Source organism: Rhinopithecus bieti, unplaced genomic scaffold (genome assembly GCF_001698545.2).
Source record: "Rhinopithecus bieti isolate Rb0 unplaced genomic scaffold, ASM169854v2 scaffold_61931, whole genome shotgun sequence".
Classification (NCBI taxonomy): Eukaryota; Metazoa; Chordata; class Mammalia; order Primates; family Cercopithecidae; genus Rhinopithecus; species Rhinopithecus bieti.
The window spans coordinates 150,848-164,021 of NW_016823461.1; the positions used below are offsets into that span (position 1 = coordinate 150,848).

General features: G+C 34.6%; 1 pseudogene; it reads left to right on the top strand.

Moving 5' to 3' along the window:
• Nucleotides 1–2,094, top strand: part of LOC108521662 (olfactory receptor 51I2-like) — a 4,079-nt pseudogene extending 1,985 nt beyond the window's left edge.
• Nucleotides 2,095–13,174: the final 11,080 nt, after the last annotated feature.

Sequence of the window (13,174 nt, forward strand, 5' to 3'; positions counted from 1 at the left end):
GTATGTTTATTGTGGCACTATTCACAATAGCAAAGACTTGGAATCAACCCAAATGTCCATCAGTGACAGACTGGATTAAGAAATGTGGCACATATACACCATGGAATACTATGCAGCCATAAAAAAGGATGAGTTTGTGTCCTTTGTAGGGACATGGATGCAGCTGGAAACCATCATTCTCAGCAAACTATCGCAAGAAGAGAAAACCAAACACCGCATGTTCTCACTCATAGGTGGGAACTGAACAATGAGATCACTTGGACTCGAGAATGGGAACATCACACACCGGGGCCTATCATGGGGAGGGGGAAGGGGGGAGGGATTGCATTGGGAGTTATACTTGATGTAAATGACGAGTTGATGGGTGCTGACGAGTTGATGGGTGCAGCACACCAACATGGCACAAGTATACATATGTAACAAACTTGCACATTATGCATATGTACCCTAGAACTTAAAGTATAATAAAAAAAAAGACAAAAAAAAGAAAAAATGGAAAATACTTTATTCTCGCAGAAACTATCTCTGTGTTCTAATATATTAAATTGTTGTTTTTATTCTATACATTTAATGTTAACTATATTCCACATATAATGATACACAATATATAAATATTACTTTAAATTACTATTATTGTGTTTATAGCAAATATCTTGGTCTGAGATAATTAGAAATATAAATAAACTTTAATATAATTCCAAGATTACAAGTCAATTAAATGTTAGAATCGTGGATACTCTTTACTAGTGTTATATTACTTTAGCTGTTTATTTACTCTCTTTACAAACACTACAAGTTAGCAGTTTCTTCAGTCAAAATTTCCCTGTGACTATCATCTCTGTGCTTATTTTAACTGTTTTCCACTGCCATAGATGACCCAACCTGAGATTTCTATTAATGCCTTCTGTATCTGGCATATAGCCTATGTTGGAACACTTTTCTGTATGACCCACTAGGTTTCTCTTCCACTCACTGTGGCTTACCTGTGCCCTTGTTTCAGAAATAAATTTTTCATCCCTTTTTCTGAGAAAATGTCTTAGATATGACTGTTAGAAGCTCAGAATTTGATGTGCAATAACTGAGTAGAAACTTATATATTCCAGTCTCCATGTGCTTCTCAATATCTTCGGAGGAAGTATCACCATGATATTTTCAATGGTTCCATAACATTCATACCTATAACATTCACTCTTGTTGGCATCCTGGGACTGGAGGCAGAACATATATGGATATCCATCCCCTTCTGCCTGATATACACCATCATCTTTCTGGGAAATGGCATCATTCTTCACATCATCCGAATTGATTCTTTCTTGCACCAACCCATGTACTACTTTCTGGCCGTGTTGGCCTTTGCTGAACTTGGTGTCTTTGCTTCCACCATGCCCACTGTGTTAAACATATTCCTCTTTGGCATTAACGATATCAGTTTTGGTGATTGTCTGCTCCAGATGTTTTCTATGCATTCTTTCACTCTCATAGAGTCAGGTGTCCTTCTGGCAATGTCAGTGGATCGCTTTGTGGCCATCTACAGCCCACTGCGCTACACAACCATCCTGACAATTGCCCACATTACTGGGATGGGTGCCGCCATTGCCTTGAGAAGTGTAATGCTTATGCTCCCAATGCTCTTTCTCCTGAGGCATCTGCCTTTCTGTGGCCACAATACCCTCACACTCTTATTGCCTCTACTCAGATCTGATCAAATTGCCCTGTGGAGACACATGCCCTGATAGCATCCTGGGTCTATTTGTCATTACCTTCACATTTGGACTGGACTCATTGTTCGTTGTGGTTTCTTATGTGCTGATTCTTCATACAGTACTGGAAATAGCTTCTGGAGCAGGGTGGTGGCAGACACTCAACACATGTGTGTAGCACATATGTGCTGTGCTTGTGTACTATGTGCCCATGATCAGCCTCTCCCTGATGCACTGCTTTGGATGGCATTCACCTCCACTTCTCCAGACTGTCATGGCCAATGCTTACCTCTTCTTTCCTCCTGTGGTCAACTCCGTTGTCTATAGCATCAAAACCAAAGAAATTCGCAACAGCATTGTTTGTACACTATCCAGGAAGAGGGGTGAGTTCTAATGGAGACATATGATACCCTGAAAGTACATGCACTTAGAACAGGCTTATTACCTGAATATTAGTAGCTTTGCAGATATGAAAAATTCCATGGCTTATTATTGCTTGTTAATGAGCTTTAATATTTTGTAGATTGAGAAAAAAAAAAACAGTTTTACATATTTCCCTGAGAATAGGAAATGGCATTGCTCTGAAATAAAATTATGGAAGGAGGCATAAAACCCAGGCTTTGACCTGGTGATGACACACTTTGTGTGCTGAATCCTTGAATACTCATTTCAGTGACAGTTGGTTCTTGGAATATGTAGAAAGAGTCTTGGGGAGGTTTATGTTTCTGGGTATATTAAAATTAGTGATACATATTTGTGAAGGAAAATAATCAGGACACAAATGAGTACATATTGTATTATTTGTATGGTTTCAGAACATGTACATCTAATTTAATGTCAAAAAATCAGAACACTGCTTACCTTTGATGGATGTAAAGATGGAAGAATGGGGAGAGACATGAGGCAATTTCTGGGGAGATGGAAATATTTTGTTGTGTTAGGGACGTGGTGACATGGTTTTGTCAATTTGTCAAAATGGTACAGCTAAGATTTGCACATTTCAAGGTGCATCAATTTTACCTCAAAACTTCTGAATGATAGTAATAACAAAAAGGAAAATAGTAATAATAATATAGATGATTAAATTGCATAGTGAATAGAAGTGTAGAAAATACAACAATGTTGTAATGATGATAATTGTTGAAGTTGTGTCATGGGTACCTGGAAATTCATTATAATATTCTGTTTACTTTGTATAGTTTACAATTTCTGTAATAAAAAGATCCTTAAAAAAGTATACTCAATCTGCCAGTGTTAAATCTTCATTGAACATGCAGTATGAAGCAGAGACAACTTTTAACTGGTCAGGAGAAAACTGTTTGGCTTTAGAAAACTAATTTACTTTTAATGAGTTCAATACTAGAAAGAAAAAAAAAAACACAACCATTTGAAAATATTGTTTTAGAAGAAAATAATTAAAAGCAGAAAAGTAAGGCCTACTCCTGTAATAGTCTTCGGTGACATGAGTCGCTCAGCAGTAGACATGCTTCTGACAAACAGAAAGGTAGGGAGGACAAAAAGAATTCTAGAAAATCCCTCAGACAGGGATTGCAGAGCCCAACTTTTTGTTTTCTACAGATAATTTTGAATTTCCATGAACCATAATGAATATCCTAACAAACCACACAGTCTTGAGTGATTACCAGTCAACCAATTAATTAATAGAAGGTTTGGTCAAATAAAAATATGTATAAGGTAATGAGTGGCATGATTTATATTTTTTTCTGTTTTCATCTAATTTACTCAATTTATGGACTTTAAAAAAATTTTAATGAATGAAACACCTTTGAAAGTGTTCAATATAGTAAAGTCATAAAAACAAGATGGGATTTTTTTAAAATTCTCAAAATTTATTCCTTAACAATAATTATTGGTAACCTCCATGACAGTCCTGTAAGTTAGACAGTACTATTATTCTTATGGTATACATGAAAAGACTAACAGATAAGTTACGTAACTTTATCAAGTTCACAAAATGGAAAAGTTGTACACCCAAGAGCCAAGTCCTCAGTGAGATGTTATACACTTGAAACAGATGTACCTCGTTCGAATCTTAGCTATCTTGCTATTAATAATTGTGGGATCTTGCTAGTAGTATGACCTGATTGAATTTAATTTATTCATTTATAAAAGGATAACAAAATAAAATTCAGCTTTTATGGTCTTGAAGATTAAATGAAATGGTGCATACGAAGCAATTAGCATAGTTCCTAGTAAAATTTGCTCAAGAAGTAATTATATTTTATTAAGTAATTAGTTTTTTACCAAGTCTGACTAAAATACGTGAATACAGCCAAATTTCACAGTTCCTGATAGTCTCTCTAGATCCTAATTTTATGCTCAAGTACATCAAAATTAAAGTCATAAATTCCTCTGACATGAACTATACCATACTAAGTGATTTATATAGATTAGCTCATTTAATGCACAGAACAAATACATGAGGAAATTATCAGTTTGTCTACATGTTACAAACGTAGAAACAGAAACAGAGAAGTCAAGTTATCACGTCCCAAGTCAAAGAGTTAGTAAGTGGCAGAATCACAATTCAAAACCAGACAATCCAACTAAAAACCTGATTCCTTAGCCCACCACATCATCAGTGATGGGCTTAACTTAAGATTCAAATTGGACTTTAAAATTGGAATCTGAAGAACATCAAGCAATTCTGTAAACCATTTTCTTCTTTGAGACTCACGAGGACAAAATTCACTCACCTCTGTTTTCTCTAGTTATGGTTATGTCTTGATAATGTATAAATGATTTCTCAAGAGAATCTTTATAAAATGGGCCTTCACTCACATTAGTTTAACTGCTTAGGTACTGATTCTCTTCTACTTCCTCAACCCACACTTTTAGAAATATCATCTAAGATTACATCGGTCAAATTTTCTTATGCTTGCAATAAGTAAGAATTTTTTCAAGTCAGCAACTTAACTTCACTTACTATGTTTTATTACATATTATTCATTCTAAGTGTAGTCCTAGATATAGTAGGGTACTACTTCAAGACATCAGGTCAAGGGCAAAAAGATGATTCTAAAAGCAGAAGAGATGAGAAACAAATAGCATATAAAGGAGCTCCAAATCCTGTGACAACTAACTTCTCAACAGCAATCACGCAATCCAGGAGAGAGTAGAATGAAATTTTCAAAGTGCTCAGAGATAAAAGAAAACTGACATTCAAGAATATTGTACACAGTAAAACTGTTATTCAAATATAAACAATATATAAAGTCTTTCCCAGACAAACAAAAGTTGAGAGAATTCACCAACACCAGACCCATCTTGCAAAAAATGCTAAAGGGAGTTATGCAATCTGAAACAAAAAGGACATTAACATGCAAAAGAAAACTTTGCAAAGTATGAAACCCACTGTAAAATTAAGTACATATAGAAACCTAGAATACCCCATTACTATATTCGTGGTGTGCAGTCCACACATAACTCTAGTATGAAACTCAAAAAGCAAATCTTTCAAAAACAGTAATTGCTATAACAACCTTTTAAGATGTAGGTAATATAAAATATGTAAACTGAGGCAATTAAAAGTCAAAATGTGGGGGTGGGGTGGAGTTAAAGTGTAAAATTTTTTTGCCTGTTTTTGCCCTTGTTTATATTTCTTTATTTGTGATCTAAATAATTTGTCATCTCTTTAAAATAACTTGCTATATTTATGTTTCTTGAAAGCCCCATGGTAACCACAGCACAAAAACCTATAATAGATTAACTAAAAAAAAAAACAATAAATTAAAATATACTACCAGAAATAATCATACAACCACAAAGGAAAAAAAGGAAGAGAGGAGTCTCCATAGAGCCAAAAATAGGAAAAAAACAAACAAGCAAACAAACAAACAAAAAAAAAACAGAAAGAAAAAAAGGAAATCCTTACTTAATAACAACACTGAGTGTAAATAGTCTCAGTTCCCCAATTAAAAGTCATAGAACGATAAACGGATAAAGAAATAATATCCAACTATACGCTATCTTCAAGAAACCCACTTCACCTATAAAGGCACACATAAATGAAAGCAAAGGGTTGGAAAAAAATTCCATGTAACTGGAAACCAAAAAGTGCAGTAGTAATTGTACTTAAATCAGATAAAATAGACCACAAATTTAAAAACTATAAGAAAAGATAAGGAGGGCCACTGTATAATAATAAAGGAGTCAATCCAGCAAGAGGATACAATTATAAATATTGATGTACCCAACATCAAAGCTCCCAGGTAAATAAGGCAAACATTAATAGTCCTAAAGGGAGAGATAGACTGCAATACAATAATAGTAGGAGACTTTAAACACCTCACTCTCAGTAATGAACAGATCAGCCAGACTAAAAATCAACAAATAAACAACAGTCAATGTATGCACTATATCTAATAGACCTAACTGACATTAACAGAACATGTCACCCAACTGCTGCAGAAGATACATTTTTTTAAAGCAGCATGTACAATATTTTCCTAAATAAGGCCATATGTTAGGCCACAAGGTAAGTCTGGACAAAGTTTTCAGAAGTAGCAATTTTATCAAGTATATTTTCTGACCACATTGGAATAAAAACTAGAAGTGAATAACAAGAGGATCATCAGAAAATACAGAAACATATGGAAATTAAACTGTATGCTCCTGAATAACCAATGAGTCACTAAAGAAATTAAGAAGGAAATTTTAAAACTTCTTGAAACAAGTGAAAATGGAAATACAACATACCAAAATCTATAGGATATGGCAAAAGCAGTACTTAGAGGGAAGTTTATAGCAATAAACACCTATATCTAAAAAAGTAGAAAGGCTTCAAATAAGCAACCGATGTGCCTCGAGGAAACAGGAAAGCAAGAACAAACCAAATGCAAATTAACAGGAGGGAAGAAACAATAAATATCAGAGAAGAAACAAATGAAATTGAGACCAAAAAAGTACAGAAAATCAATAAAACGAACGGTTGTTTTTTTGGAAAGGTAAACAAAATCAGCAAAACTTTAAGAAAAAAAAGACTCAAAATCAGAAATGAAAAAGAGGATATAACAACTGAGACCTCAGAAATACAAAGACTCAATAGAGACTATTATGAACAGCTGTATTACAACAATTGGAAAATCTAGAAGAAATGGATAAATTCCTGGACACACAGAGCCTAGCAAGACTGAAGCGTGAAGAAATAGGAAACCTCAACAGAACAGTAATGAATAACAAGATTAAAGTTGTAATATAAAGTTTCCTATTAAAAAAAAACCCCAGGATTTGATGGGCTACCAAATATTTAAAGTAGAACTAATACTAATCCTACTCAAATTCCTCAAACAAACAAACAAAAACTGAAAAGAAGGGCCTCCTTCTAAACTTATTCTGTGAGGCCAGCATTACTCTAATATACCCAAACCAGACCAGGACACAGCAACAACAAATGCACCTCAAAGGAGGTACAGAAGAATCATACCTCAAAATAATAAAGACCATATAGGACAAAGCAATTGCTAACATCATACTGAACACAGAAACATTGAAGGCCTTTCCTCTTAAAGACTGAAACAAGGCAAGAACGCTCACTTTCACTGCCATTATTTAACGTAATATTGAAAGTCTTGGGCAGAGAAATTCAGCAAGAGAAAGAAATAAAGGGCATTCAAATTGGAAAGGAAGAAGTTAAATTAGCCTAGTTTGTAGAGGACATGATCTTATATTTAGAAAAAACCTAAAAACTTCACTAAATACTATTAAAACTGATTTTAAAAAATCAATAAAGTTACAGGATATGAAATAAAATACAAAATCTGTAGTGTTTCATATATAAAAGTAAATAATCTGTAAAAAAATCAATAAAACAATCTTATTTATAATAGCAATAAAAATATAAGATACCTAGGAGTCAATCTAACCCAAGAAGCAAAAGATCTCTATAAGAAAAACTACAAAACTCTGGTGAAAGAAATAGAAGAGGACACACAAACAAAATGGAATGATATTCCATGCTCATGAACTAGAAGAATTAATATTAAAATGACAATACTACCCAAAGCAATGTACAGATTCAGTGCAATTTCTGTCACAATACCAATGGCATTCACAGAAATAAAAAAAACAATCCTAATATTTGTATGGAACCACAAGAGATCCCCAACAGCTAAAGCAATCCTAAGCAAAAAGAACAAAACCAAAGCTATCACACTATATGACTTCAGAATCTACTACAAAGCTACAGTAGTCAAACAGCATAGTACTGCATAAAGACAGACACACAGCCCAATGGAGCAGCATAGAGAACTCAGATACAAATCCAGGCACTTAACAATCAAGTCATCTTTGACAAAGTCATCAAGAACATAAAAAGAGGAACAAACGGGCTGGGCACAGTGGCTCACACCTGTAATCCCAGCACTTCGTGAGGCTGAGGTGAGTGGAACACGAGGTCAGGAGTTCGAGACCAACCTGACCAACATGGTGAAACTCCATCTCTACTAAAAATACAAAAATCAGCCAGGCATGGTGGGGAGCTCCTGTAATCCCAGCTACTCAGGAGGCTGAGGCAGGAGAATCGCTTGTACCTGGGAGGCAGAAGTTGCAGTGAGTCGAGATCGTGCCCCCACTGCACTCCAGCCTGGGCAACAGAGTGAGATTCCACCTCAATAAAAAAAAAAAAAAAAAAAAGATACAAACAGTCTTTTCAAGGAACAGTGCTAGGAAAACTGGATATCCATATGCAAAAGAGTAAAATCAGACCCCTATCTCTCACTATACACAAAAATCAAATCAAGGTGGATTAAACACTTGAATCTAAGACCTGAAACTGTGAAACTACTGGAAGAAAACAGTGGAGGAATCCTCCAGAGCATTCATTGATTTGGGCAAATACTGTCTATGAGACTTCAAAAGCACAAATAACCAAAACAAAAATAGACATTGGGATTGTTTCAAGATCTGCACAGCAAAGGAAATAATCAATAAAGCGAAGAGACAACCCACAGTATGGGAGAAAATATTTGCAAACTATATATTTTACAAGGGATTAATAACCAGAATATGCAAAAAACTCAATCAACTCAATAGAAAATAAATAAATAAATAAAAAATGGCCAAAAAATCTGAATAGATATTTCTCAAAAGAAGCCATACAAATGGCCCAGAGGTATTTGAAAAAATGTTTAGTATCACTAATCACCAGATAAACCAAAACCACAATGTGGTATAATCTCACCTTAGTTAAAATAGCTTATAACAAAACAACAGGAAATAACAGATGCTTGTGTGGATGTGGACAAAGTGAAACCCTTTTACACTGTTGGTGGAAATATAAATTGGTATAGCAATGATAAAGGACAGTATGGAGATTTCTCAAAAATTTAAAGTAGGACTAACACATGATCCAGCAATATCACTCCTAGGTAAAAGAGGAAATTAGTATGTCGAAGATATATCAGTACTCCCATGTTTATTATAGCACTATTCACAAATGCCATGATTTGAAAGCAACCTATGTATTTGTCAACAGATAAATGGATAAAGAAAAAAATATATATATATACACACACACACACACAATGGAATATTATTTAACCATAAAAAAGAATAAAATATTATCAATTACAGTAACACAAATGGTACTGAAAGCAATTATGTTAAGTGAAATAAGCCAAGCACAGAAAGAAAAATATCACATTTTCTAACTCATGTGTGGAAGCTAAAAATGTGGATCTTATGAAGACAGAGAGTAGACTGGTAGTTACCAGAGGCTGGAGGGAAGAGAAGAAGGAGAAATGAAGTGGAAAAAAAAACTCCCACTCTCTCTCTCTCTTTCTGTGTGTGTGTGTGTATGTGTGCATATGTGTGTATGTGTGTGTATATATATATAAAAACGTGTATATGTATGTGTATATATATAAATTTGTATATCTATATATGTATGTATTACCACTGAACTGTACACTTAAAAATGGTAAAGATGGGCTGGGCGTGGTGGCCCATGCCTGTAATCTCAGCACTTTGGGAGGCCAAGGCAGGTGGATTACGAGGTCAGTAGTTTGAGACCAGCCTTACCAACATGGTGAAACCCTGTCTCTACTAAAAATACAAAAACTTAGCCGGGCATGGTGGAAGGCGCCTGTAATCCCAGCTACTCAGGAGGCTTGGGCAGGAGAATCGCTTGAACCTGGGGGCGGAGGTTGCAGTGAGCCAAGATCGTACCACTGCACTCCGGCCTGGATGACAGAGAGAGACTCTGCCTCAAGGAAAAAAAAAAGTAAAGATGGTCAATGACATATGTATATTTTACCTTAATAAAAATAAATTTAAAAAATATTCAGTAGACTAGCTAAAAAAAATCTAGAGATAGGTATTGATTCATATGTAAAAGTCTTCCAATATTTACAAGAAAATGAAAAAAAAAATCCTTGAATTAAGTGTAGAACTCACTGACAGTGTTTCAAAGGATTGACATATGAACTAAAATGTGGACAGTACATTCTGTTCCTACGTACTTGGAACACAGGGAGAAAATCTGGGCTGGAAATATTGTTATAGGAGTTAGCACATGAAGGTGACAACTAAATTATTTGGAGTAGATGGAGTCACTAGCACATATGAATAGTTTTAGAATGAAATGACCCAGGATAGAATTTTGGAGAGCCCCCAAATTTAAATAAAATCAGTATAAGAGAAGAGGAAGAAACCAAATGGTATACTAGTCTAAATTGTTTCTTAGTGACAAAAGAATAACCTGAATATTAGATTAGCTGCCTATATGCTCTCTAAATCAATTTCATCCAACATGCAGCAGTACCGTTGTTTTATGCTCCTTCACAGAGGAAATTCTGGAAAGAGCACATAGGGTTCCTTGCCTTTTCATCTGTATTCCTTATTCTCCTGGAAATTCACTATAAATATTCTCCACCATTAGTACGCTTCCTAAATTTGCCAATGTCTAAACATTATATGAAGTGTCTCTTAGCTACATTAAAGAAAGCCTAGAAACCAGGTGTAAAATGTCAAGGAGGATAGTGTCATATGCATAAGTCTTGCTTAGAATTTATCAGATACTTATGTGATAAATGAAATTTTAATGCATAATCCCATTTTACTAATAATGTAAAGGTAAGACTATTTATAATTTTTTTCATTTCATTCAGAGTATATAACATTATCTCCCTCATATATAGTAGGAATATAATGATTGTTTTTTTTGAAAGAAAAAGAAGGAAGGAAAGTAAGAAGGAAGAAAGAGAGAAAAGAGAAAATGGATGCAAGTTAACTCAAATGTTCAACAAGCTGCTTCCAGCTTTAAATTTGTAGGACTTAGAAATGTCCATTATAATTTGTCACTGTAAGAATGTTACATAATTTACTAAAAGATAAAAAAAAATTCAATGAAATAAAATGGGAAGAATGAGACTGAAGAAGACTGAGGAGGTAATTGTGTGATAAAAGTAGTTATGAACACAGATTTTCTTTTCTGAAAAAAAGAGAAAACCTTGCCTCAGTGAAAGTGTCACCAAGATATTTATTTAAATAGAATGGAATTGGCATAGAAACATGTTTGCATTTAAATGGGCTTTAGAATTTTGCAAATAGAAATGGCAGAAAAGGAACATAGCTTGTAAAAAAAAAAATGCATATCAATTATTCTGCATTTAGCCTGAGGGAAAAGAGAAGAAGAGAGATAGGAGATTTCTGCAAGTGTAGAAATAACTACGAGGATATTAGGTGCCAATGAACCCAAGAGGGCTGACTTAAAATTTGCTGGGTTCCTTGTGGTTTTGGCTATTAACTAGGAAATCCCTCATTTCATGCTCATAACTCTTCCTACTTCGCCACACATTCATAAAGTAACATTAAATTGGTGGCTAGCAACTTTTTTTTTATCCAATTTGAGCTCAACAAATTTATCCCGTGTTTCGAATGCCACAGACCTTTTGAATGCCACTTTGAGTTTTACTGGGGATGAGCACACAAAATGGTCTCAGACAGACTTCCAGAAGACGAAGAGTGTCCGTATTAGAGATAAATGAAAAGTGTAAAAAGTCATATGCAAAATGTCCACAGTATATTATATTGGCACATATCCCAGCACCGAATGGAGTAAAATTTATGACATTAGCTGGATGCTGTTACACAGAGTGCAGACAGAAAGTACAGCCATCACAGAACCCGCAGCTTAAGGGAAGGTGACTGGAATCACTGGAGAAGAAAAATTGGTGAGTGATGAATGAAAATGTTATGAAAAATGGACAATATTCTTCAGGTATTTGGTAAGAGTAAAACCAGGTCTCAATAATAATTGAGGAGTAAGTCTCATGAATTCCAAGTTTCCCCCATAATTTAATTGCCAGCTTCTCCAATAACAATCACCCTATCCAACTAACCAGGAACTTACATACACCACCACCTGCAACCCTGCTATCTGTGCCTGTCAGGTAGTCCTCACATGTCAGCTCTTTAATCTTGAATAAGTCAGACATTGTGATTGCCCTTAAAGGATTCTTATTCCAATTGTGATTATCTTTGGAGAAGAAAAAATTTGCCCTATTAGAAAAAGCCAGTGACTTACGGATGGGAGTGTCATAAAACTAAGCACTGAGGATCAAATCTATGGAAATCACAGTATTTAATTGACCTACAAATTTACAGTAAATATATGTTAGCTGATACAACCTCCCTGTCATGAAATGTCCTCTGCTGATTTGGTTCTTTGATTTGAAGTTCAGCAACAGTTGAACATTTGTTGTTGAACATTTGAGTAAACTTGTATCCCTTTCCTCTTTTCTCTTTCTTCCTTGTTACTTTCCTTCCTTCTTTTTCTTTCAAAAAACAGCAGCTTTTTCTTTCAAAGAAGAGTTGCTTCCTGAATTTCGAGTATATTGGTGACATTAAGTATGTAGTTAGCTCATTCATGAGCTTGCTGAGATAAAGCAATTTTATTGAAATGTCTAGGAAAGAATGAAGTAACTTAACCCTACTTTTCACTGAATCACAAACATTTCTCTAATGTATAGCTTAAAACGTACTGATCCAAAATATGTAATTTTTAGAAAATAACTATTTTGATCAGAGAACTTTTATATAAAGCATAAGAACCCAGGTTTTTCAGAAAATTCAGTCATCAGTGAAATTGAAAAGTGACTAAATTTTCTTCAGTTATTCATAGTGCTTTTCTCAATTTTAGTATCCTCAAGTTTGTCCTGTCTTCCCTGTCTAGTTCTGCATTTGACTTCTTCTAAGAAATCTGTCCTTTAGCTTTTTTAATTTTACTAATTTCTTATGTCAGAGCTCACAAAATTATATAAGCATCTCACTTACCTATATTTCATTAAGAACTAATGAACCTTCATTGGGTCATATTATGCTAATTATGACTCTCAACAGTTTAAAACCAAGAAACTGGACTTTATTCTGGCTAAATGATCCATTTGTCCTTATTCATGATCTGTGGTTTATCAGGAGCAAGTCCTCTTGCTGCATGCATTGTTGCTGCTCAT